Source organism: Cetorhinus maximus, unplaced genomic scaffold (genome assembly GCF_964194155.1).
Source record: "Cetorhinus maximus unplaced genomic scaffold, sCetMax3.hap1.1 HAP1_SCAFFOLD_853, whole genome shotgun sequence".
NCBI classification, from domain to species: domain Eukaryota; kingdom Metazoa; phylum Chordata; class Chondrichthyes; order Lamniformes; family Cetorhinidae; genus Cetorhinus; species Cetorhinus maximus.
Window position 1 is genome coordinate 94,546 of NW_027596795.1, and position 26,578 is coordinate 121,123.

Consider the following 26,578-nt stretch of genomic DNA (forward strand, 5'->3'; position numbering starts at 1 on the left):
ACCGAGGTCAAGCCGTTGTTCTTCTCTGACCACTGCCTCCTACTGGCAGACTGCCACTTGGAGAAGGACCTGAGGGTGGGCAGGGGGGCATGGAAGCTATTCGTGCAACTGCTGACCCCAGAGAACATTGAGGAGCTCAAGAGGGCTTATGAAGGTTGGAGAACCATGAAACCCCTCTTTGAGTCCCTGACACACTGGTGGGAAGCGATCAAGGGAAACACCAAGAGGTTTTTCATCCTCAAAAGCATCCAGAAAGCTAGAAAGGAAGAGAGGGAAATGTCCCGACTCCAGAAAAACATGCAGAATCTGCTGCGGCTGCAGTCGGTGGGGGTCGATGTCAAGGAAGAACTCCAAGAGGTGAAGAGCCAGCAAGCCTAGCCCTTTGCCTCCAAGAACATCTTCCATTCCAGAGCCCGCTCCGTGGAGCAGGATGAGACGTGCTCACGTTTCTTCTTCCAAAAGGAACAGAGAGAGAGCTCTGTGATCAGCAGCCTGAATGAAGAAGACGGATCAGTAAAGTCAGCGCAGTCCGACATTTTGAGGATCAGCAAATCCTTTTATGCCGGATTTTATGACGTGAAGCCGACGGACAGCACGGCCTCCCAGTCCTCCTTGTCCTCTATCACGGAGGTCTCAGGCGACAGTACACGGGAGAGGCTGGACAAACCGCGAACTCCTGACGAACTGACTTAGGCCCTTGAGTCCTTCGAGAAGAGTAAATCTCCCCAGAAGCGACGGCTTGCCGGTGGAGTTGTATTCGGCTCTGTGGGACTTGATCGGCCCAGACCTGCTAGGAGTGTACGAGAGTATGCTCCTGGCCGGCAGTATGTCAGAATCCATGAGGAAAGGCATCATCACCCTCATCTACAAGCACAAGGAAGAAAGGGAGGAAATTAGAAATTGGCGACCCATTTCACTGTTGAATGTGGACTATAAGATTCTGTCCAAGGTCATCGCCAATCGGGTCAAATCCGCTCTGGAATTGGTGATTCACCCTGACCAGACCTGCTCTGTGCCGGGCAGGAAGATCTCTGACAGCCTGGCGCTGCTCAGGGATACGATTGCCTATGTGCAGGACAGGGGTGTGGACACCTGCCTCATCAGCCTGGATTAGGAGAAAGCCTTTGACAGAATATCGCACACCTACATGGTGGATGTGCTCTCAAAATGGGGTTTGGGGAGGGAATTCGCAATTGGATCCAGTTGGATCCTACTCTACACTAACATCAGTAGCGCAGTCTCAATCAATGGGTGGGAATCAGATAGCTTTCCAATTAAATCTGGAGTCAGGCAGGGCTGTCCTCTCTCGCCTGTTCTTTGCTGAGTCCATCAGGAAGGATCCGGGCATTAGAGGAGTTACGATCCCAGGCAGTGGAGGCACTCAGATCAAAGCCTCCCTGTACATGGACGATGTCGCCGTCTTCTGTTCTGATCCGCTGTCGGTGTGCAGACTGATCCACATCTGCGACCAGTTCGAACTGGACTCGGGAGCCAAGGTAAATCGTGGGAAGAGCGAGGCCATGTTCTTTGGGAACTGGGCTGACCGATCCTTTGTCCCCTTCACCGTCAGTGCTGACGGCCTGAAGGTGCTGGGGATATGGTTCAGAGGGACCGGGGTATGCGTTAGAAACTGGAAGGATCCAGTGTCTATGGTGAAAAGGAAACTGGGAATCTGGGAGCGACGCTTCCTCTCCGTTGCGGGTAAGAACCTGGTCATCAGGTGTGAGGCACTCTCGCTGTTGCTGTACATGGCGCAGGTCTGGCCCATTCCAGACTGCTGCGCGATGGCGATCACCCGAGCCATCTTCCGCTTTATCTGGAGGTCGAAAATGGATCGTGTCCGCAGGGACGCGCTGTATAAGCCTCTAGATAAAGGGGGAATAAACGTGCCCAACATCGCCCTCATACTGATGGCCACCTTTGTGTGCGGCTGTATCAAGCTGTGCGTAGACCCTCGGTACGCAAACACCAGGTGTCACTACGTGCTGAGGTTCTACCTGTCCCCGGTTTAGCGAAGGATGGGTGTGGCCACGCTGCCGCGGAACGCTCCAAGTAGTTGGACCGTGCCGTACCACCTGTCCCTGGTGGAAAACTATAGGCCCTGCGGGGAAAGGAGATGGTGGATCCTGTGCGATGTTTCCCCGAGCAGACTGTCAAAGTCGTTTGGCAGAATGCCTCGTCTCCAGAACTTTCCAACAAGCACCAAGACGTAGCTTGGCTGGTGGTGAGAAATGCCCTCCCCGTCAGATCCTTCCTGAAGTCTCAGCCTCTCTGCATGTTGACCTCGAGGTGGCTGTCGTGGGGACGAGACCGTTGTTCACCTCTTTGTGGAATGTGCGTTTGCAAAGAAGGTCTGCAGAGAGTTGCCGTGGTTTTTGTCGCGGTTCATCCCAAGCAGTTCTGTGACACAGGTCTCTGTGCTCTACGTGTTGATCCCAGGGACAGGGACGCACATCGAGACAAGCAGGTGGAGGATCATCTACTCGGTGAAAGACGCTCTTTGGTCTGCCCGAAACTTGTTGGTCTTCCAGCGCAATGAGTTGTCCCCAGCAGAGTGTTGCAGACTGGCTGGCACATTCCAAGGCCGAGGACTACGTGCTGAGGGACGCACTAAAGCTTGGGGCAGCCGCCACAAATGCGCAGCGGGGAACGGTCGCTGTCTAAGACCTTTCAGCCATAGTGCACCGAGGGACTGGGAAAGGTATAGACCCCTCGGCCTGAAAGACTCACATTGAATGTATGCAGTGAATATTACATTTATCACAATTGTATTGAAGCACCTCAGAGTGCAACATGATCTATGTAGATAACTTGAATACTATTGCACTGTCTGACTGCCTGTAATCAGCATGTTGAAATGTCTGTAATGTTCATTGATCGTATTGAAGCGTCGCAGGGTGCGACATGATCTATTTGAAAAACTGGAATATGATTGCACTTTTTGCGATGGCCATTTTGAAATGTTTTGTAACGTTCTTTCAGATATTTTATGGATAAGGTATATTTTTCCACAAAAAAACGACAACAGTTACAAAGAAAACCAACAGCAGCAACAACAGCTCTTCTCCACAGTCTGAATTAGAATTTCAGAGTCAGAAAACAGAGCAAAAAAACACGCAGCGTCCTGAAATGACAAACCTGAAATGAACGTGTACTTAGTGTATCAAGCCTTTAAACTGCATTGCAGAAAACTCCTTCCTGCCTGCTAGTGCAACAAGATGCTGCATCGTATATTACACAGCGAATCAGGCCTTCAGTCGTCTTGACTTGTGCAGCTCCAGTGACTTCAGGCCTCCAAAAGCAGGCCAGTATTTGAAAGGGCTCCTCTTGACAAGTGTAAGACCCTGATCAAACTAAATATTTTAATTTTCTTAACCAGTGAGATTGAACGAACCGTGATGCATGTCCAAGACAAAATAGAATATAAAGCAATGTAAAGTAAATTAATAACAAATTGAGAAAGTAAATATGGAACACAAAATATTTTAAAACTAGGGCACAGGTTAAAAACATGATCCTAATTTCTGTTGAACTGAATGAGGCGAGTCATTACAGTGCGTGACCGATTTGTTTAAGTGTGCGGGCCCATTAAACTTTTTGCACAGCCGCGCAAATTTAAAGGGGCTTATGTGGCGGTGTGTCTGTGAGGAAACCTCTCCTCATATCTTGTATCCCACTGTGAAACCGTCTTCAGCTCCCAAATTGCACTCAGACAATGTGCTACATTTGCATATTGTGCAGGAGTCGGGGGAGGGGTCATGGGGCTGCCCCTTGTCTCTGTACTTGAAATGGCAGCCAGGCAGCAACTGTAGTGCTTCCTCAAATCCAACCTGAAGAAAAGGCAAGACATGTTGGGTGCTGAGAGGGAGAAGCATTGCCACTTTAGGTTCTACTTGGATTTTACTGAGGTAAAAGGTGATTGAAAAAGTCAAGCCTTTCTCCCCTAGCAGTTACCACTGAGGACAGAAATAATACCGAGCGCTGATCTACCACTGAGCACTGAGGCCGGCCAAGGGGAGGCATCTGAAAGCTGCAGAGAGAGCAAGAAGCCAGGATGGACGACTGAGAATACTGGCTGAGATAGACAGCAAAAACTGTGACACAAGCTCAGGTAAGCGTGGTGTTTTGCAGTTCAAGTTCATCACTTTGTGACAGTATAGATATTTTTCACTTTCCTAGGATAAGGCTGTTCCCTTTCTAGAAGTTAGAAACAGCCGTGCAGATGTATTTTCTGCGCTCCTTTGCTTGCCTGCTGAATAGGACTGATTGGAGGGGAAAAGGTGATTAAAAGAGAGCCGACATCATTGCAGGCTGGCAGATGGTGTGCTGTGCTGTGCACGCAGGTGGTTTTGTTGTTTGGCTTGTGTGTGACTTCTGGTTGAAGCTGAAAGATTTCTAAAATTTTGAAGGAAATAATCTTCGAGAAGGGGAGAAACATTTTCAACATTTTAACAGGATCTAAGGCTGTTCGCTGTGTCGTACCTGTACTTATCCTTGCTGCCACCTGCCTTCTCACTGCTGATCATCATCTTGTGTTATTATAATGATATAATGCATTGGACTTATTTACTGTGACTTCATAACATGACACATTTCCCTTCTGGTGATGTCATGCTGACATCCCGTAAAGGAAATAGACCAACAGTCAGCCCAAAAGAAGGCCCAACGCCAAGCAAAGGAAGCCCATAAACGAGGATGCTAGACAGCTCGTACAAAAGAAAGCAGGGCATCAGGAAACAACTCAACAGCAGCTGACGTAGTACTCTCCAGGTTCAGTGCAGGAGAAGCACTGGAATCAGTAAAAAGTAATGCCCCTACATGTATGAACATACAACTTAGGAGCAGGAGTAGGCCACTGGGCCCCAAGAGCCTGCTCCACTACTCAGAAGGTCATGGCTGATCCGATTGTAACCTCAACCCCACATTCCTGCCTACCAGCGATAACCTTCCAACCCCGCCTTGTTAATCTATCCAGCTCTGTCTTGAAAATATTCAAAGACTCTGTTTCCACCACCTTTCGAGGAAGAGAGTTCCAAGGACTCTCTACACTCTGGGAGAAACGCTGCTGACTTTGCCTTCCCTGTAGATGTGGAAGGACTTTAGCTGCATACCTGGTCAGCTGGCAAGCTCCACAGACCGATCGGCGCAGGCTTGGAGGGCCGAAGTGCCTGTTCCTGTGCTGTACTTTTTTTTCTTCTTTGTTCTTTGACTGCTCAAGCTGAAAGCAAAGACAAAAATACAGCAGGCCTCGATCGAAGAACTCCTCTGCGCTGTGAGCTAGTTGCTCACACGGAAACTCAGCTACAAAGACTCATGGATTGTCTCTCATGCCTGTCACGTGTTCTCCCTTGTGACTGAGTGTTTCTCGAAATTTTCCATTACCTGCCAGTTACACGACACATCTAGCGCAACCGTAGACAGCGACCTTTCTCCATTACGCCTTTGCCCCAAACTTTAGTGCGTCCCTCAGCACGTAGTCCTGGACCTTGGAATGTGCCAACTCTTTGCAATGGAAGACCAACAAGTTTCGGACAGCCAAAGAGTGTCTTTCACCGAGTGGATCCTCCGGCGGTAGTTGATGTTTGTCTCGGCGTGTGTCCCTGGGAACAGCCCCTGGAGCACAGAGTCCATACCTGTGTCACGGAACTGCTCGGGATGCACCTCGACAAGAACCACGGCCACTCTCTTCAGAGTTCTGGTGATGAGGCATTCTGCCAAATGACCCTGACGGTCTGTTCGGCGAACCGTCCGCCGGAATCCACCATCTCCTTTTCCCGCAGGGCCTCTAGGGTGATACGTGCTAACCACTGCCTGATGGACTTGCGGACAAAGGTGTTTCTCTGCATAAGTTTTTCCACACGGGGCAGGTGATACGGCACTTGGAGCGTTCCGCGGCAGGGTGGCCAGACCCATCCTTCGCAACACCAGGGACAGGTAAAACCTCAGCACGTAGTGACGCTTGGTGTTTGGGTCTACACACAGCTTGATACTGCCATACACAAAGGTGGCCATCAGGATGAGGGTGATGTTGGGCATGTTTTTTCCCCCTTCATCCAGAGTTTTCTTACATCATGTCCCTGCAAACAGGATCCACTTTTGACCTCCAGATAAAGCGGAAGATGGCTGGCGTGATCGCCACAGCACAGGAGTGAGGAATGGGCCAGACCTGCGCCACGTACAGCAACACCTGTCCCTGGTGGAAAAATTTATGCAGAAAAACACCTTTGACCACAAGTCCATCAGGCAGTGGTCAGCACGTAACGTCCTAGAGGCCCTGAGGGAAAAGGAGAGGGTGGACCCTGTGGGATGGTTCCCCGAGCAGACTGTCAAAGTCATTTGGCAGAATGCCTCATCGCCAGAACTTTCCAACAAACACCAAGACGTGGCTTGGCTGGTGGTGAGAAAGGCCCTCCCCGTCAGATCCTTCCTACACGCCAGGAGGCTCACCCCCTCTGCACGTTGCCCTCGAGGTGGCTGTGGTGGGGAAGAGACCGTTGTTCACCTCCTTGTGGATTGTGCCTTTGCAAAGAAAGTCTGGAGAGAGATGCAGTGGTTGCTGTCGAAGTTCATCCCGAGCAGTTCTGTGACACAGGACTCTGTGCTCTACGGGCTGTTCCCAGGGACACACACCGAGACAAAAATCGACTGCAGCTGGAGGATCATCAACTCGGTGAAAGAGGCGCTTTGGTCTGCCCGAAACTTGTTGGTCTTCCAGCGCAAAGAGTTGTCCCCGACCGATTGTTGCGGACTGGCACAATCCAAAGTCCAGGACTACGTGCTGAGGGACGCACTAAAGCTTGGGGCAGCTGCCGCAAAGGCGCAATGGGGAAGGGTCGCTGTCTAAGACCTTTCTGCCACAGCGCACCGAGAGACTGGGAACTGTTTAGAGCCCCTCGGGCTGTACAGCTCAAAATGAAAGGCTGTAAATGATTGTAATATTGTTTGTACTGATGCACCTGGTGATACATTTTGTAAAAGTTTAACCTGGATTGTACCCTTGTAATGTTGTTTTTGAAATGGTTTGGAATGTGATTGAAGATATTTTATGAATAAAGTATATTTTTACAAAAAAAAAAAAAAAAAAAATCTGTTCTTATCAGTTTAATATCTGATACGTCCCTTATCTGGGGACCATATATTAAATTGATTTTTGCAGCAGGGAGATGGAATAGGGGCTTGCTCCGTCCACTCCACGCATCGACCCGGTATTGCAGTATCTCTGGGAATGGTGCACCACCCCTTTCCAGGGGATTTTCAATGCTAAAAATAGTTTTCTTACAAACATCTGCTTTCTTTACTTTTCAACATGCACATCTTTCAAAACCCAACTTTCTTTCTTTCTCACTCACCCGCACCATCTACACACAAAAAACACGCACGCTCACCCAACGCTCACAGACACCACTCTCATCTCACAAACACTCTACCTCACTCATACAAAAACATCTTTCACTTGCAAATACACCTCTCAAACACTCTCTCAGCTGCACCTTTCGCCTCACAACATTTTCAACCAGCTCTCTGCTGCCGCTCCCGCCCGCTGCTGCTGCTGCTGCTGATATAGCAACAGTCAAAACTCACACCTCAAAGCTCACACACTTTACACAGCTACTCGGAAACGTCTACATCCACGTTCACACAATCCTTACACTGCACAAGGAGCCCATTCCGCCCGTCGTGACTGCACCAGCTCTCCCAATGAACATTTCACTTCGTGCCATTCTCCTGCCTTCTCCACGTAACCCAGCACATGCTTTCTTTTCAAATAATCATCTCATTCCCTCTTCAATTGAACCTGCCTCCGCCACGCTATCAGGCGGTGCATTCCAGACCCTGACCACTCGCTGCTCCTATCACTTTTGCTTCTTCTGCTAGTTACTTTAAACCTGTGCCCGCTCCTTCTCGATCCTTTCATCGGTGCAAGCAGTTTCTCCCTATCTACTCTCTCCAGATACCTCATGATTTTCAATACCTCTATCAAGTCTCCTCTCAGACTTCTTTTCCCCAAGGAATACAGTCCCAACTTCTCCAATCTTACTTCATAACTCAACTTCCTCGCCCCTGGAACCAAACTCGTAAACCTCTTCTGCACTCTCTCCAATGCCTTCACTACCCTCCTAAAATGCAAGTCAAAATGCAATCCATCAGAGTCAGCATGGCTTTATGAAGACTAAATCGTGTTTGACTAAATTGCTAGAGTTCTTTGAAGATGTGACAAGCAAAGTGGATAATGGCGATCCTGTAGATGTAGTATGTCTGGACTTCCAGAAGGCATTTGATAAGGTGCCGCACAAAAGATTAATACACAAGATAAGATCACACGCAGCTAAGGGTAATATATTTGCTTGGATAGAGCTTTGGCTAACCAACAGAAAGCAGAGAGTCAGGATAAATGGGTCTTTTGTGGATGGCAAGCTGTAACTAGTGGGGTGCCACAGGGTTCGGTCCTTGGGCCCCAACTATTTACTTGGATTCAGGAGTAGAAGGTACCATAGCTAAATTTGCAGATGACACCAAAATAGGTGGGAAAGTAAGTTGCAGTGAAGAAATGAGAAATTTACAAATGGATATGGACAGGTTAGGTGAATGGGCCAAAATTTGGCAGATGGAGTTTAACGTGGATAAGTGAGGTTATCCAGTTCAGCTCCTACAGGCAATGGTCACGGTGGTGGTCCCATGGGCCATCGATCTGGTCGGGCGGAAATGACTCTCGTTCCTCCGGCCTGGGTATTCTGCTGCGGGGAGGCAACTTCACCGTCTCCGAGGTGAAGGAGGTGGTGGGCGGGCGACTCCTCGTAGCAGACGTAATGTACAAGAACGCTCCACTCCGGTTAATTAACGTGTATGGCCCGTCACAAGGAGCTGAGCGGCTGGAGGTTTTTCAGCAGCTCCCACTGCTGCTGGCGACCTCCAGGCCGGTCATTCTGGGCGGTGACTTCAACTGCATCATCGATGCGGCTGGACGATCCAGCAGGGCCGGCAGCAGATTGGACGCTACGTCCAGATCCCTGATGGAAACAGTTAAGGATGCCAAGCTGCACGACGTCTTCAGCAACCCTGCAGACAGAGCGCAGCGTAGATACACCTGGTCGCGGCCAGACGGGTCCATTCGTTCCAGGATAGACTTCCTGTTTGTGTCCCGTGCATTCACAGTCAGATCCACCGAGGTCAAGCCGTTGTTCTTCTCTGACCACTGCCTCCTACTGGCGGACTGCCACTTGGAGAAGGACCTGAGGGTGGGCAGGGGGGCATGGAAGCTATTCGTGCAACTGCTGACCCCAGAGAACATTGAGGAGCTCAAGAGGGCTTATGAAGGTTGGAGAACCATGAAACCCCTCTTTGAGTCCCTGACACACTGGTGGGAAGCGATCAAGGGAAACACCAAGAGGTTTTTCATCCTCAAAAGCATCCAGAAAGCTAGAAAGGAAGAGAGGGAAATGTCCCGACTCCAGAAAAACATGCAGAATCTGCTGCGGCTGCAGTCGGTGGGGGTCGATGTCAAGGAAGAACTCCAAGAGGTGAAGAGCCAGCAAGCCTAGCCCTTTGCCTCCAAGAACATCTTCCATTCCAGAGCCCGCTCCGTGGAGCAGGATGAGACGTGCTCACGTTTCTTCTTCCAAAAGGAACAGAGAGAGAGCTCTGTGATCAGCAGCCTGAATGAAGAAGACGGATCAGTAAAGTCAGCGCAGTCCGACATTTTGAGGATCAGCAAATCCTTTTATGCCGGATTTTATGACGTGAAGCCGACGGACAGCACGGCCTCCCAGTCCTCCTTGTCCTCTATCACGGAGGTCTCAGGCGACAGTACACGGGAGAGGCTGGACAAACCGCGAACTCCTGACGAACTGACTTAGGCCCTTGAGTCCTTCGAGAAGAGTAAATCTCCCCAGAAGCGACGGCTTGCCGGTGGAGTTGTATTCGGCTCTGTGGGACTTGATCGGCCCAGACCTGCTAGGAGTGTACGAGAGTATGCTCCTGGCCGGCAGTATGTCAGAATCCATGAGGAAAGGCATCATCACCCTCATCTACAAGCACAAGGAAGAAAGGGAGGAAATTAGAAATTGGCGACCCATTTCACTGTTGAATGTGGACTATAAGATTCTGTCCAAGGTCATCGCCAATCGGGTCAAATCCGCTCTGGAATTGGTGATTCACCCTGACCAGACCTGCTCTGTGCCGGGCAGGAAGATCTCTGACAGCCTGGCGCTGCTCAGGGATACGATTGCCTATGTGCAGGACAGGGGTGTGGACACCTGCCTCATCAGCCTGGATTAGGAGAAAGCCTTTGACAGAATATCGCACACCTACATGGTGGATGTGCTCTCAAAATGGGGTTTGGGGAGGGAATTCGCAATTGGATCCAGTTGGATCCTACTCTACACTAACATCAGTAGCGCAGTCTCAATCAATGGGTGGGAATCAGATAGCTTTCCAATTAAATCTGGAGTCAGGCAGGGCTGTCCTCTCTCGCCTGTTCTTTGCTGAGTCCATCAGGAAGGATCCGGGCATTAGAGGAGTTACGATCCCAGGCAGTGGAGGCACTCAGATCAAAGCCTCCCTGTACATGGACGATGTCGCCGTCTTCTGTTCTGATCCGCTGTCGGTGTGCAGACTGATCCACATCTGCGACCAGTTCGAACTGGACTCGGGAGCCAAGGTAAATCGTGGGAAGAGCGAGGCCATGTTCTTTGGGAACTGGGCTGACCGATCCTTTGTCCCCTTCACCGTCAGTGCTGACGGCCTGAAGGTGCTGGGGATATGGTTCAGAGGGACCGGGGTATGCGTTAGAAACTGGAAGGATCCAGTGTCTATGGTGAAAAGGAAACTGGGAATCTGGGAGCGACGCTTCCTCTCCGTTGCGGGTAAGAACCTGGTCATCAGGTGTGAGGCACTCTCGCTGTTGCTGTACATGGCGCAGGTCTGGCCCATTCCAGACTGCTGCGCGATGGCGATCACCCGAGCGATCTTCCGCTTTATCTGGAGGTCGAAAATGGATCGTGTCCGCAGGGACGCGCTGTATAAGCCTCTAGATAAAGGGGGAATAAACGTGCCCAACATCGCCCTCATACTGATGGCCACCTTTGTGTGCGGCTGTATCAAGCTGTGCGTAGACCCTCGGTACGCAAACACCAGGTGTCACTACGTGCTGAGGTTCTACCTGTCCCCGGTTTAGCGAAGGATGGGTGTGGCCACGCTGCCGCGGAACGCTCCAAGTAGTTGGACCGTGCCGTACCACCTGTCCCTGGTGGAAAACTTTATGCAGAAAAACACCTTTGACCCCAAGTCCATCAGGCAGTGGTCGGCACGTAACGTCCTATAGGCCCTGCGGGGAAAGGAGATGGTGGATCCTGTGCGATGTTTCCCCGAGCAGACTGTCAAAGTCGTTTGGCAGAATGCCTCGTCTCCAGAACTTTCCAACAAGCACCAAGACGTAGCTTGGCTGGTGGTGAGAAATGCCCTCCCCGTCAGATCCTTCCTGAAGTCTCAGCCTCTCTGCATGTTGACCTCGAGGTGGCTGTCGTGGGGACGAGACCGTTGTTCACCTCTTTGTGGAATGTGCGTTTGCAAAGAAGGTCTGCAGAGAGTTGCCGTGGTTTTTGTCGCGGTTCATCCCAAGCAGTTCTGTGACACAGGTCTCTGTGCTCTACGTGTTGATCCCAGGGACAGGGACGCACATCGAGACAAGCAGGTGGAGGATCATCTACTCGGTGAAAGACGCTCTTTGGTCTGCCCGAAACTTGTTGGTCTTCCAGCGCAATGAGTTGTCCCCAGCAGAGTGTTGCAGACTGGCTGGCACATTCCAAGGCCGAGGACTACGTGCTGAGGGACGCACTAAAGCTTGGGGCAGCCGCCACAAATGCGCAGCGGGGAACGGTCGCTGTCTAAGACCTTTCAGCCATAGTGCACCGAGGGACTGGGAAAGGTATAGACCCCTCGGCCTGAAAGACTCACATTGAATGTATGCAGTGAATATTACATTTATCACAATTGTATTGAAGCACCTCAGAGTGCAACATGATCTATGTAGATAACTTGAATACTATTGCACTGTCTGACTGCCTGTAATCAGCATGTTGAAATGTCTGTAATGTTCATTGATCGTATTGAAGCGTCGCAGGGTGCGACATGATCTATTTGAAAAACTGGAATATGATTGCACTTTTTGCGATGGCCATTTTGAAATGTTTTGTAATGTTCTTTCAGATATTTTATGGATAAGGTATATTTTTCCACAAAAAAACGACAACAGTTACAAAGAAAACCAACAGCAGCAACAACAGCTCTTCTCCACAGTCTGAATTAGAATTTCAGAGTCAGAAAACAGAGCAAAAAAACACGCAGCGTCCTGAAATGACAAACCTGAAATGAACGTGTACTTAGTGTATCAAGCCTTTAAACTGCATTGCAGAAAACTCCTTCCTGCCTGCTAGTGCAACAAGATGCTGCATCGTATATTACACAGCGAATCAGGCCTTCAGTCGTCTTGACTTGTGCAGCTCCAGTGACTTCAGGCCTCCAAAAGCAGGCCAGTATTTGAAAGGGCTCCTCTTGACAAGTGTAAGACCCTGATCAAACTAAATATTTTAATTTTCTTAACCAGTGAGATTGAACGAACCGTGATGCATGTCCAAGACAAAATAGAATATAAAGCAATGTAAAGTAAATTAATAACAAATTGAGAAAGTAAATATGGAACACAAAATATTTTAAAACTAGGGCACAGGTTAAAAACATGATCCTAATTTCTGTTGAACTGAATGAGGCGAGTCATTACAGTGCGTGACCGATTTGTTTAAGTGTGCGGGCCCATTAAACTTTTTGCACAGCCGCGCAAATTTAAAGGGGCTTATGTGGCGGTGTGTCTGTGAGGAAACCTCTCCTCATATCTTGTATCCCACTGTGAAACCGTCTTCAGCTCCCAAATTGCACTCAGACAATGTGCTACATTTGCATATTGTGCAGGAGTCGGGGGAGGGGTCATGGGGCTGCCCCTTGTCTCTGTACTTGAAATGGCAGCCAGGCAGCAACTGTAGTGCTTCCTCAAATCCAACCTGAAGAAAAGGCAAGACATGTTGGGTGCTGAGAGGGAGAAGCATTGCCACTTTAGGTTCTACTTGGATTTTACTGAGGTAAAAGGTGATTGAAAAAGTCAAGCCTTTCTCCCCTAGCAGTTACCACTGAGGACAGAAATAATACCGAGCGCTGATCTATCACTGAGCACTGAGGCCGGCCAAGGGGAGGCATCTGAAAGCTGCAGAGAGAGCAAGAAGCCAGGATGGACGACTGAGAATACTGGCTGAGATAGACAGCAAAAACTGTGACACAAGCTCAGGTAAGCGTGGTGTTTTGCAGTTCAAGTTCATCACTTTGTGACAGTATAGATATTTTTCACTTTCCTAGGATAAGGCTGTTCCCTTTCTAGAAGTTAGAAACAGCCGTGCAGATGTATTTTCTGCGCTCCTTTGCTTGCCTGCTGAATAGGACTGATTGGAGGGGAAAAGGTGATTAAAAGAGAGCCGACATCATTGCAGGCTGGCAGATGGTGTGCTGTGCTGTGCACGCAGGTGGTTTTGTTGTTTGGCTTGTGTGTGACTTCTGGTTGAAGCTGAAAGATTTCTAAAATTTTGAAGGAAATAATCTTCGAGAAGGGGAGAAACATTTTCAACATTTTAACAGGATCTAAGGCTGTTCGCTGTGTCGTACCTGTACTTATCCTTGCTGCCACCTGCCTTCTCACTGCTGATCATCATCTTGTGTTATTATAATGATATAATGCATTGGACTTATTTACTGTGACTTCATAACATGACACATTTCCCTTCTGGTGATGTCATGCTGACATCCCGTAAAGGAAATAGACCAACAGTCAGCCCAAAAGAAGGCCCAATGCCAAGCAAAGGAAGCCCATAAACGAGGATGCTAGACAGCTCGTACAAAAGAAAGCAGGGCATCAGGAAACAACTCAACAGCAGCTGACGTAGTACTCTCCAGGTTCAGTGCAGGAGAAGCACTGGAATCAGTAAAAAGTAATGCCCCTACATGTATGAACATACAACTTAGGAGCAGGAGTAGGCCACTGGGCCCCAAGAGCCTGCTCCACTACTCAGAAGATCATGGCTGATCCGATTGTAACCTCAACCCCACATTCCTGCCTACCAGCGATAACCTTCCAACCCCGCCTTGTTAGTCTATCCAGCTCTGTCTTGAAAATATTCAAAGACTCTGTTTCCACCACCTTTCGAGGAAGAGAGTTCCAAGGACTCTCTACACTCTGGGAGAAACGCTGCTGACTTTGCCTTCCCTGTAGATGTGGAAGGACTTTAGCTGCATACCTGGTCAGCTGGCAAGCTCCACAGACCGATCGGCGCAGGCTTGGAGGGCCGAAGTGCCTGTTCCTGTGCTGTACTTTTTTTTCTTCTTTGTTCTTTGACTGCTCAAGCTGAAAGCAAAGACAAAAATACAGCAGGCCTCGATCGAAGAACTCCTCTGCGCTGTGAGCTAGTTGCTCACACGGAAACTCAGCTACAAAGACTCATGGATTGTCTCTCATGCCTGTCACGTGTTCTCCCTTGTGACTGAGTGTTTCTCGAAATTTTCCATTACCTGCCAGTTACACGACACATCTAGCGCAACCGTAGACAGCGACCTTTCTCCATTACGCCTTTGCCCCAAACTTTAGTGCGTCCCTCAGCACGTAGTCCTGGACCTTGGAATGTGCCAACTCTTTGCAATGGAAGACCAACAAGTTTCGGACAGCCAAAGAGTGTCTTTCACCGAGTGGATCCTCCGGCGGTAGTTGATGTTTGTCTCGGCGTGTGTCCCTGGGAACAGCCCCTGGAGCACAGAGTCCATACCTGTGTCACGGAACTGCTCGGGATGCACCTCGACAAGAACCACGGCCACTCTCTTCAGAGTTCTGGTGATGAGGCATTCTGCCAAATGACCCTGACGGTCTGTTCGGCGAACCGTCCGCCGGAATCCACCATCTCCTTTTCCCGCAGGGCCTCTAGGGTGATACGTGCTAACCACTGCCTGATGGACTTGCGGACAAAGGTGTTTCTCTGCATAAGTTTTTCCACACGGGGCAGGTGATACGGCACTTGGAGCGTTCCGCGGCAGGGTGGCCAGACCCATCCTTCGCAACACCAGGGACAGGTAGAACCTCAGCACGTAGTGACGCTTGGTGTTTGGGTCTACACACAGCTTGATACTGCCATACACAAAGGTGGCCATCAGGATGAGGGTGATGTTGGGCATGTTTTTTCCCCCTTCATCCAGAGTTTTTTTACATCATGTCCCTGCAAACAGGATCCACTTTTGACCTCCAGATAAAGCGGAAGATGGCTGGCGTGATCGCCACAGCACAGGAGTGAGGAATGGGCCAGACCTGCGCCACGTACAGCAACACCTGTCCCTGGTGGAAAAATTTATGCAGAAAAACACCTTTGACCACAAGTCCATCAGGCAGTGGTCAGCACGTAACGTCCTAGAGGCCCTGAGGGAAAAGGAGAGGGTGGACCCTGTGGGATGGTTCCCCGAGCAGACTGTCAAAGTCATTTGGCAGAATGCCTCATCGCCAGAACTTTCCAACAAGCACCAAGACATAGCTTGGCTGGTGGTGAGAAAGGCCCTCCCCGTCAGATCCTTCCTACACGCCAGGAGGCTCACCCCCTCTGCACGTTGCCCTCGAGGTGGCTGTGGTGGGGAAGAGACCGTTGTTCACCTCCTTGTGGATTGTGCCTTTGCAAAGAAAGTCTGGAGAGAGATGCAGTGGTTGCTGTCGAGGTTCATCCCGAGCAGTTCTGTGACACAGGACTCTGTGCTCTACGGGCTGTTCCCAGGGACACACACCGAGACAAAAATCGACTGCAGCTGGAGGATCATCAACTCGGTGAAAGAGGCGCTTTGGTCTGCCCGAAACTTGTTGGTCTTCCAGCGCAAAGAGTTGTCCCCGACCGATTGTTGCGGACTGGCACAATCCAAAGTCCAGGACTACGTGCTGAGGGACGCACTAAAGCTTGGGGCAGCTGCCGCAAAGGCGCAATGGGGAAGGGTCGCTGTCTAAGACCTTTCTGCCACAGCGCACCGAGAGACTGGGAACTGTTTAGAGCCCCTCGGGCTGTACAGCTCAAAATGAAAGGCTGTAAATGATTGTAATATTGTTTGTACTGATGCACCTGGTGATACATTTTGTAAAAGTTTAACCTGGATTGTACCCTTGTAATGTTGTTTTTGAAATGGTTTGGAATGTGATTGAAGATATTTTATGAATAAAGTATATTTTTACAAAAAAAAAAAAAAAAAAAATCTGTTCTTATCAGTTTAATATCTGATACGTCCCTTATCTGGGGACCATATATTAAATTGATTTTTGCAGCAGGGAGATGGAATAGGGGCTTGCTCCGTCCACTCCACGCATCGACCCGGTATTGCAGTATCTCTGGGAATGGTGCACCACCCCTTTCCAGGGGATTTTCAATGCTAAAAATAGTTTTCTTACAAACATCTGCTTTCTTTACTTTTCAACATGCACATCTTTCAAAACCCAACTTTCTTTCTTTCTCACTCACCCGCACCATCTACACACAAAAAACACGCACGCTCACCCAACGCTCACAGACACCACTCTCATCTCACAAACACTCTACCTCACTCATACAAAAACATCTTTCACTTGCAAATACACCTCTCAAACACTCTCTCAGCTGCACCTTTCGCCTCACAACATTTTCAACCAGCTCTCTGCTGCCGCTCCCGCCCGCTGCTGCTGCTGCTGCTGATACAGCAACAGTCAAAACTCACACCTCAAAGCTCACACACTTTACACAGCTACTCGGAAACGTCTACATCCACGTTCACACAATCCTTACACTGCACAAGGAGCCCATTCCGCCCGTCGTGACTGCACCAGCTCTCCCAATGAACATTTCACTTCGTGCCATTCTCCTGCCTTCTCCACGTAACCCAGCACATGCTTTCTTTTCAAATAATCATCTCATTCCCTCTTCAATTGAACCTGCCTCCGCCACGCTATCAGGCGGTGCATTCCAGACCCTGACCACTCGCTGCTCCTATCACTTTTGCTTCTTCTGCTAGTTACTTTAAACCTGTGCCCGCTCCTTCTCGATCCTTTCATCGGTGCAAGCAGTTTCTCCCTATCTACTCTCTCCAGATACCTCATGATTTTCAATACCTCTATCAAGTCTCCTCTCAGACTTCTTTTCCCCAAGGAATACAGTCCCAACTTCTCCAATCTTACTTCATAACTCAACTTCCTCGCCCCTGGAACCAAACTCGTAAACCTCTTCTGCACTCTCTCCAATGCCTTCACTACCCTCCTAAAATGCAAGTCAAAATGCAATCCATCAGAGTCAGCATGGCTTTATGAAGACTAAATCGTGTTTGACTAAATTGCTAGAGTTCTTTGAAGATGTGACAAGCAAAGTGGATAATGGCGATCCTGTAGATGTAGTATGTCTGGACTTCCAGAAGGCATTTGATAAGGTGCCGCACAAAAGATTAATACACAAGATAAGATCACACGCAGCTAAGGGTAATATATTTGCTTGGATAGAGCTTTGGCTAACCAACAGAAAGCAGAGAGTCAGGATAAATGGGTCTTTTGTGGATGGCAAGCTGTAACTAGTGGGGTGCCACAGGGTTCGGTCCTTGGGCCCCAACTATTTACTTGGATTCAGGAGTAGAAGGTACCATAGCTAAATTTGCAGATGACACCAAAATAGGTGGGAAAGTAAGTTGCAGTGAAGAAATGAGAAATTTACAAATGGATATGGACAGGTTAGGTGAATGGGCCAAAATTTGGCAGATGGAGTTTAACGTGGATAAGTGAGGTTATCCAGTTCAGCTCCTACAGGCAATGGTCACGGTGGTGGTCCCATGGGCCATCGATCTGGTCGGGCGGAAATGACTCTCGTTCCTCCGGCCTGGGTATTCTGCTGCGGGGAGGCAACTTCACCGTCTCCGAGGTGAAGGAGGTGGTGGGCGGGCGACTCCTCGTAGCAGACGTAATGTACAAGAACGCTCCACTCCGGTTAATTAACGTGTATGGCCCGTCACAAGGAGCTGAGCGGCTGGAGGTTTTTCAGCAGCTCCCACTGCTGCTGGCGACCTCCAGGCCGGTCATTCTGGGCGGTGACTTCAACTGCATCATCGATGCGGCTGGACGATCCAGCAGGGCCGGCAGCAGATTGGACGCTACGTCCAGATCCCTGATGGAAACAGTTAAGGATGCCAAGCTGCACGACGTCTTCAGCAACCCTGCAGACGGAGCGCAGCGTAGATACACCTGGTCGCGGCCAGACGGGTCCATTCGTTCCAGGATAGACTTCCTGTTTGTGTCCCGTGCATTCACAGTCAGATCCACCGAGGTCAAGCCGTTGTTCTTCTCTGACCACTGCCTCCTACTGGCGGACTGCCACTTGGAGAAGGACCTGAGGGTGGGCAGGGGGGCATGGAAGCTATTCGTGCAACTGCTGACCCCAGAGAACATTGAGGAGCTCAAGAGGGCTTATGAAGGTTGGAGAACCATGAAACCCCTCTTTGAGTCCCTGACACACTGGTGGGAAGCGATCAAGGGAAACACCAAGAGGTTTTTCATCCTCAAAAGCATCCAGAAAGCTAGAAAGGAAGAGAGGGAAATGTCCCGACTCCAGAAAAACATGCAGAATCTGCTGCGGCTGCAGTCGGTGGGGGTCGATGTCAAGGAAGAACTCCAAGAGGTGAAGAGCCAGCAAGCCTAGCCCTTTGCCTCCAAGAACATCTTCCATTCCAGAGCCCGCTCCGTGGAGCAGGATGAGACGTGCTCACGTTTCTTCTTCCAAAAGGAACAGAGAGAGAGCTCTGTGATCAGCAGCCTGAATGAAGAAGACGGATCAGTAAAGTCAGCGCAGTCCGACATTTTGAGGATCAGCAAATCCTTTTATGCCGGATTTTATGACGTGAAGCCGACGGACAGCACGGCCTCCCAGTCCTCCTTGTCCTCTATCACGGAGGTCTCAGGCGACAGTACACGGGAGAGGCTGGACAAACCGCGAACTCCTGACGAACTGACTTAGGCCCTTGAGTCCTTCGAGAAGAGTAAATCTCCCCAGAAGCGACGGCTTGCCGGTGGAGTTGTATTCGGCTCTGTGGGACTTGATCGGCCCAGACCTGCTAGGAGTGTACGAGAGTATGCTCCTGGCCGGCAGTATGTCAGAATCCATGAGGAAAGGCATCATCACCCTCATCTACAAGCACAAGGAAGAAAGGGAGGAAATTAGAAATTGGCGACCCATTTCACTGTTGAATGTGGACTATAAGATTCTGTCCAAGGTCATCGCCAATCGGGTCAAATCCGCTCTGGAATTGGTGATTCACCCTGACCAGACCTGCTCTGTGCCGGGCAGGAAGATCTCTGACAGCCTGGCGCTGCTCAGGGATACGATTGCCTATGTGCAGGACAGGGGTGTGGACACCTGCCTCATCAGCCTGGATTAGGAGAAAGCCTTTGACAGAATATCGCACACCTACATGGTGGATGTGCTCTCAAAATGGGGTTTGGGGAGGGAATTCGCAATTGGATCCAGTTGGATCCTACTCTACACTAACATCAGTAGCGCAGTCTCAATCAATGGGTGGGAATCAGATAGCTTTCCAATTAAATCTGGAGTCAGGCAGGGCTGTCCTCTCTCGCCTGTTCTTTGCTGAGTCCATCAGGAAGGATCCGGGCATTAGAGGAGTTACGATCCCAGGCAGTGGAGGCACTCAGATCAAAGCCTCCCTGTACATGGACGATGTCGCCGTCTTCTGTTCTGATCCGCTGTCGGTGTGCAGACTGATCCACATCTGCGACCAGTTCGAACTGGACTCGGGAGCCAAGGTAAATCGTGGGAAGAGCGAGGCCATGTTCTTTGGGAACTGGGCTGACCGATCCTTTGTCCCCTTCACCGTCAGTGCTGACGGCCTGAAGGTGCTGGGGATATGGTTCAGAGGGACCGGGGTATGCGTTAGAAACTGGAAGGATCCAGTGTCTATGGTGAAAAGGAAACTGGGAATCTGGGAGCGACGCTTCCTCTCCGTTGCGGGTAAGAACCTGGTCATCAGGTGTGAGGCACTCTCGCTGTTGCTGTACATGGCGCAGGTCTGGCCCATTCCAGACTGCTGCGCGATGGCGATCACCCGAGCCATCTTCCGCTTTATCTGGAGGTCGAAAATGGATCGTGTCCGCAGGGACGCGCTGTATAAGCCTCTAGATAAAGGGGGAATAAACGTGCCCAACATCGCCCTCATACTGATGGCCACCTTTGTGTGCGGCTGTATCAAGCTGTGCGTAGACCCTCGGTACGCAAACACCAGGTGTCACTACGTGCTGAGGTTCTACCTGTCCCCGGTTTAGCGAAGGATGGGTGTGGCCACGCTGCCGCGGAACGCTCCAAGTAGTTGGACCGTGCCGTACCACCTGTCCCTGGTGGAAAACTATAGGCCCTGCGGGGAAAGGAGATGGTGGATCCTGTGCGATGTTTCCCCGAGCAGACTGTCAAAGTCGTTTGGCAGAATGCCTCGTCTCCAGAACTTTCCAACAAGCACCAAGACGTAGCTTGGCTGGTGGTGAGAAATGCCCTCCCCGTCAGATCCTTCCTGAAGTCTCAGCCTCTCTGCATGTTGACCTCGAGGTGGCTGTCGTGGGGACGAGACCGTTGTTCACCTCTTTGTGGAATGTGCGTTTGCAAAGAAGGTCTGCAGAGAGTTGCCGTGGTTTTTGTCGCGGTTCATCCCAAGCAGTTCTGTGACACAGGTCTCTGTGCTCTACGTGTTGATCCCAGGGACAGGGACGCACATCGAGACAAGCAGGTGGAGGATCATCTACTCGGTGAAAGACGCTCTTTGGTCTGCCCGAAACTTGTTGGTCTTCCAGTGCAATGAGTTGTCCCCAGCAGAGTGTTGCAGACTGGCTGGCACATTCCAAGGCCGAGGACTACGTGCTGAGGGACGCACTAAAGCTTGGGGCAGCCGCCACAAATGCGCAGCGGGGAACGGTCGCTGTCTAAGACCTTTCAGCCATAGTGCACCGAGGGACTGGGAAAGGTATAGACCCCTCGGCCTGAAAGACTCACATTGAATGTATGCAGTGAATATTACATTTATCACAATTGTATTGAAGCACCTCAGAGTGCAACATGATCTATGTAGATAACTTGAATACTATTGCACTGTCTGACTGCCTGTAATCAGCATGTTGAAATGTCTGTAATGTTCATTGATCGTATTGAAGCGTCGCAGGGTGCGACATGATCTATTTGAAAAACTGGAATATGATTGCACTTTTTGCGATGGCCATTTTGAAATGTTTTGTAATGTTCTTTCAGATATTTTATGGATAAGGTATATTTTTCCACAAAAAAACGACAACAGTTACAAAGAAAACCAACAGCAGCAACAACAGCTCTTCTCCACAGTCTGAATTAGAATTTCAGAGTCAGAAAACAGAGCAAAAAAACACGCAGCGTCCTGAAATGACAAACCTGAAATGAACGTGTACTTAGTGTATCAAGCCTTTAAACTGCATTGCTGAAAACTCCTTCCTGCCTGCTAGTGCAACAAGATGCTGCATCGTATATTACACAGCGAATCAGGCCTTCAGTCGTCTTGACTTGTGCAGCTCCAGTGACTTCAGGCCTCCAAAAGCAGGCCAGTATTTGAAAGGGCTCCTCTTGACAAGTGTAAGACCCTGATCAAACTAAATATTTTAATTTTCTTAACCAGTGAGATTGAACGAACCGTGATGCATGTCCAAGACAAAATAGAATATAAAGCAATGTAAAGTAAATTAATAACAAATTGAGAAAGTAAATATGGAACACAAAATATTTTAAAACTAGGGCACAGGTTAAAAACATGATCCTAATTTCTGTTGAACTGAATGAGGCGAGTCATTACAGTGCGTGACCGATTTGTTTAAGTGTGCGGGCCCATTAAACTTTTTGCACAGCCGCGCAAATTTAAAGGGGCTTATGTGGCGGTGTGTCTGTGAGGAAACCTCTCCTCATATCTTGTATCCCACTGTGAAACCGTCTTCAGCTCCCAAATTGCACTCAGACAATGTGCTACATTTGCATATTGTGCAGGAGTCGGGGGAGGGGTCATGGGGCTGCCCCTTGTCTCTGTACTTGAAATGGCAGCCAGGCAGCAACTGTAGTGCTTCCTCAAATCCAACCTGAAGAAAAGGCAAGACATGTTGGGTGCTGAGAGAGAGAAGCATTGCCACTTTAGGTTCTACTTGGATTTTACTGAGGTAAAAGGTGATTGAAAAAGTCAAGCCTTTCTCCCCTAGCAGTTACCACTGAGGACAGAAATAATACCGAGCGCTGATCTATCACTGAGCACTGAGGCCGGCCAAGGGGAGGCATCTGAAAGCTGCAGAGAGAGCAAGAAGCCAGGATGGACGACTGAGAATACTGGCTGAGATAGACAGCAAAAACTGTGACACAAGCTCAGGTAAGCGTGGTGTTTTGCAGTTCAAGTTCATCACTTTGTGACAGTATAGATATTTTTCACTTTCCTAGGATAAGGCTGTTCCCTTTCTAGAAGTTAGAAACAGCCGTGCAGATGTATTTTCTGCGCTCCTTTGCTTGCCTGCTGAATAGGACTGATTGGAGGGGAAAAGGTGATTAAAAGAGAGCCGACATCATTGCAGGCTGGCAGATGGTGTGCTGTGCTGTGCACGCAGGTGGTTTTGTTGTTTGGCTTGTGTGTGACTTCTGGTTGAAGCTGAAAGATTTCTAAAATTTTGAAGGAAATAATCTTCGAGAAGGGGAGAAACATTTTCAACATTTTAACAGGATCTAAGGCTGTTCGCTGTGTCGTACCTGTACTTATCCTTGCTGCCACCTGCCTTCTCACTGCTGATCATCATCTTGTGTTATTATAATGATATAATGCATTGGACTTATTTACTGTGACTTCATAACATGACACATTTCCCTTCTGGTGATGTCATGCTGACATCCCGTAAAGGAAATAGACCAACAGTCAGCCCAAAAGAAGGCCCAACGCCAAGCAAAGGAAGCCCATAAACGAGGATGCTAGACAGCTCGTACAAAAGAAAGCAGGGCATCAGGAAACAACTCAACAGCAGCTGACGTAGTACTCTCCAGGTTCAGTGCAGGAGAAGCACTGGAATCAGTAAAAAGTAATGCCCCTACATGTATGAACATACAACTTAGGAGCAGGAGTAGGCCACTGGGCCCCAAGAGCCTGCTCCACTACTCAGAAGATCATGGCTGATCCGATTGTAACCTCAACCCCACATTCCTGCCTACCAGCGATAACCTTCCAACCCCGCCTTGTTAGTCTATCCAGCTCTGTCTTGAAAATATTCAAAGACTCTGTTTCCACCACCTTTCGAGGAAGAGAGTTCCAAGGACTCTCTACACTCTGGGAGAAACGCTGCTGACTTTGCCTTCCCTGTAGATGTGGAAGGACTTTAGCTGCATACCTGGTCAGCTGGCAAGCTCCACAGACCGATCGGCGCAGGCTTGGAGGGCCGAAGTGCCTGTTCCTGTGCTGTACTTTTTTTTCTTCTTTGTTCTTTGACTGCTCAAGCTGAAAGCAAAGACAAAAATACAGCAGGCCTCGATCGAAGAACTCCTCTGCGCTGTGAGCTAGTTGCTCACACGGAAACTCAGCTACAAAGACTCATGGATTGTCTCTCATGCCTGTCACGTGTTCTCCCTTGTGACTGAGTGTTTCTCGAAATTTTCCATTACCTGCCAGTTACACGACACATCTAGCGCAACCGTAGACAGCGACCTTTCTCCATTACGCCTTTGCCCCAAACTTTAGTGCGTCCCTCAGCACGTAGTCCTGGACCTTGGAATGTGCCAACTCTTTGCAATGGAAGACCAACAAGTTTCGGACAGCCAAAGAGTGTCTTTCACCGAGTGGATCCTCCGGCGGTAGTTGATGTTTGTCTCGGCGTGTGTCCCTGGGAACAGCCCCTGGAGCACAGAGTCCATACCTGTGTCACGGAACTGCTCGGGATGCACCTCGACAAGAACCACGGCCACTCTCTTCAGAGTTCTGGTGATGAGGCATTCTGCCAAATGACCCTGACGGTCTGTTCGGCGAACCGTCCGCCGGAATCCACCATCTCCTTTTCCCGCAGGGCCTCTAGGGTGATACGTGCTAACCACTGCCTGATGGACTTGCGGACAAAGGTGTTTCTCTGCATAAGTTTTTCCACACGGGGCAGGTGATACGGCACTTGGAGCGTTCCGCGGCAGGGTGGCCAGACCCATCCTTCGCAACACCAGGGACAGGTAGAACCTCAGCACGTAGTGACGCTTGGTGTTTGGGTCTACACACAGCTTGATACTGCCATACACAAAGGTGGCCATCAGGATGAGGGTGATGTTGGGCATGTTTTTTCCCCCTTCATCCAGAGTTTTTTTACATCATGTCCCTGCAAACAGGATCCACTTTGGACCTTCAGATAAAGCGGAAGATGGCTGGCGTGATCGCCACAGCGCAGGAGTGAGGAATGAGCCAGACCTGCGCCACGTACAACAACACCGAGAGTGCCTCACACCTGATGAGCAGGTTCTTACCCGCAATGGAGAGGGAGCTTTGCTCCCACATGCCCAGTTCTTTTCTCACCATAGCTACTCGCTCCTTCCAGTTTCTAACGCATGCCCTGGTCCCTCCGAACCATATCCCCAGTAGCTTCAGGCAGTCTGACCCGCTGGTGAAAGGGACAAAGCTTAGTTCAGTTCCCAGAGGACACGGCCTCGCTCTTGCCACGATTTACCCTTGGCACCTGAGGCCGGTTCGAAGTGGTCGCAGGTGTCGATCAGTCTGCGCACCGATGTGTGAAAAGTGGGGAGTTGACCGTACTACCGCATCACCACACTGTCCCAGGTCCAATAGCATGGCGGAATGTATATACTGTAAAGTCCTTACTTATGAAATGACAGCAAAGTAAACAAGGCTTGTGACGGCCTGTCACAATGCTACACCTTAGAGCGACAGCGCTCAGTGCAACCACTCCTTCACCAGCAGAATTACAGTGCGAACAACCCTTCCCAGTCATCATTTGTCGATGCATCCAGGAGTAAGTGATGCATTCGCTGAAGGTGAAGGTGAAGGACGCACATGAGCAAAGAATCACCCAACTTAAACATTGGACAAAAGGTATGACTACAACACCCAACCGATGGAACATGAAATCCGGCCGAAATCAGCAGCATGTCCAGAACCATGATCATATCAAATACGAGCACCCATTGTGAAGAAACCGATGGCGAATCAGGGAAGTACCAGAACAAGAAACACCAAGTAACCCCATCGCAAGCAGAACGCGATCTAAGACACGATCCCAGCGCAGCACTCCTACAGACAACCAGAATTGTGAGAACGTACAGCAATATCAAACCAACTTCACAGTATCAACGAAGCACCATTCCGTTCCAGAGACTCATAAGGTGATCACTTTGTACAATTGTAGGTTCAAAGACAGAAGAGCAATTTGTGGTAATGTAAATAGTTCTTATTATTTAATGGTACAGCCTGGAGTTGTTGTGGTATACCTTTAAGGAGCGTATCTAAAATTGCTGTGCAGCGCCAGGCAGGGTGTGACGTATATGCTCATGTATAATTCTCGGGCCGATGATAGGAGCTGTCCTAGAGACCCAGATATTGTTGTATATATTTCATCTCTTCAAATCAAAGAATTGAGTTCGCAATCCTCTTTGTGTCGTCGGTGTGTTTGTGTCAGGTGGAAAACACAACATGGAGGACCCCCATTTAAGGTGAATGGCAAAAGAACCAAGGCGACATGAGGAGAAACCTTCTTGCGCAGCGAGTGGTTAGAATCTGCAATGCACTGCCTGAGAGTGTGCTGGGGGCACTTTCAAGAGTGGCTTTCAAAAGAGAATCGGATAATTAATTATCTGAAGAGAAAATATTTGCAGGGCTACGGGGAAAAGGCAGGTGAGTGGCACTAGGGGAGTTGCTCTTGCAGAGAGCTAGCACAGACACGACAGGCCGAATGGTCTCCTTTAGTGCTCTAACCAATCTAGGATTCGATGTTCTCCCTCCACTTGGACCCCTCCCTCTGGATTTTTGCCTTCTCTTGATCTTTTCATTGAGAACTGTCGGCGTGACATTAGCCGTCTCAATTTCTCTGCTCCTCTCACCCATTCTAATCTGTCTCTCTCTGAACTCACTGCACTCCGTTCTCTCAGGTCCAACCCCAACATTGTCATCAAACCCGCTGACAAGGGTGGTACTGTTGTTGTCTGGCGCATTGACCTCTACCTCGCGGAGGCTGAGCGTCAACTCGCAGACGTTTCCTCCTACCTCTCCCTGGACCATGACCCCACCACAGAACATCAAGCCATTGTTTCCAGGACTGTCACTGACCTCATCTCCTCAGGAGATCTTCCTCCCACAGCTTCCAACTTGATAGTCGCCCAACCTCGGACGGCCCGCTTCTACCTCCTACCCAAAATCCACAAACAGAACTGTCCTGGCAGACCGATCGTGTCAGCCTGTTCCTGCCCCACGGAACTCATTTCTCGTT

The 26,578-nt window shown here is 49.6% G+C and overlaps 2 non-coding genes across 2 annotated transcripts; both read left to right on the plus strand.

The window, feature by feature from the left end:
• Positions 1 to 7,056: 7,056 nt before the first annotated feature.
• Positions 7,057 to 7,239, plus strand: LOC144674900 (U2 spliceosomal RNA). Its single transcript, XR_013574682.1, has one exon. It is a non-coding gene; the product is annotated as a U2 spliceosomal RNA (small nuclear RNA).
• Positions 7,240 to 16,278: 9,039 nt separating this feature from the next.
• On the plus strand, positions 16,279 to 16,461 carry LOC144674901 (U2 spliceosomal RNA). Its single transcript, XR_013574683.1, has one exon. It is a non-coding gene; the product is annotated as a U2 spliceosomal RNA (small nuclear RNA).
• Positions 16,462 to 26,578: the final 10,117 nt, after the last annotated feature.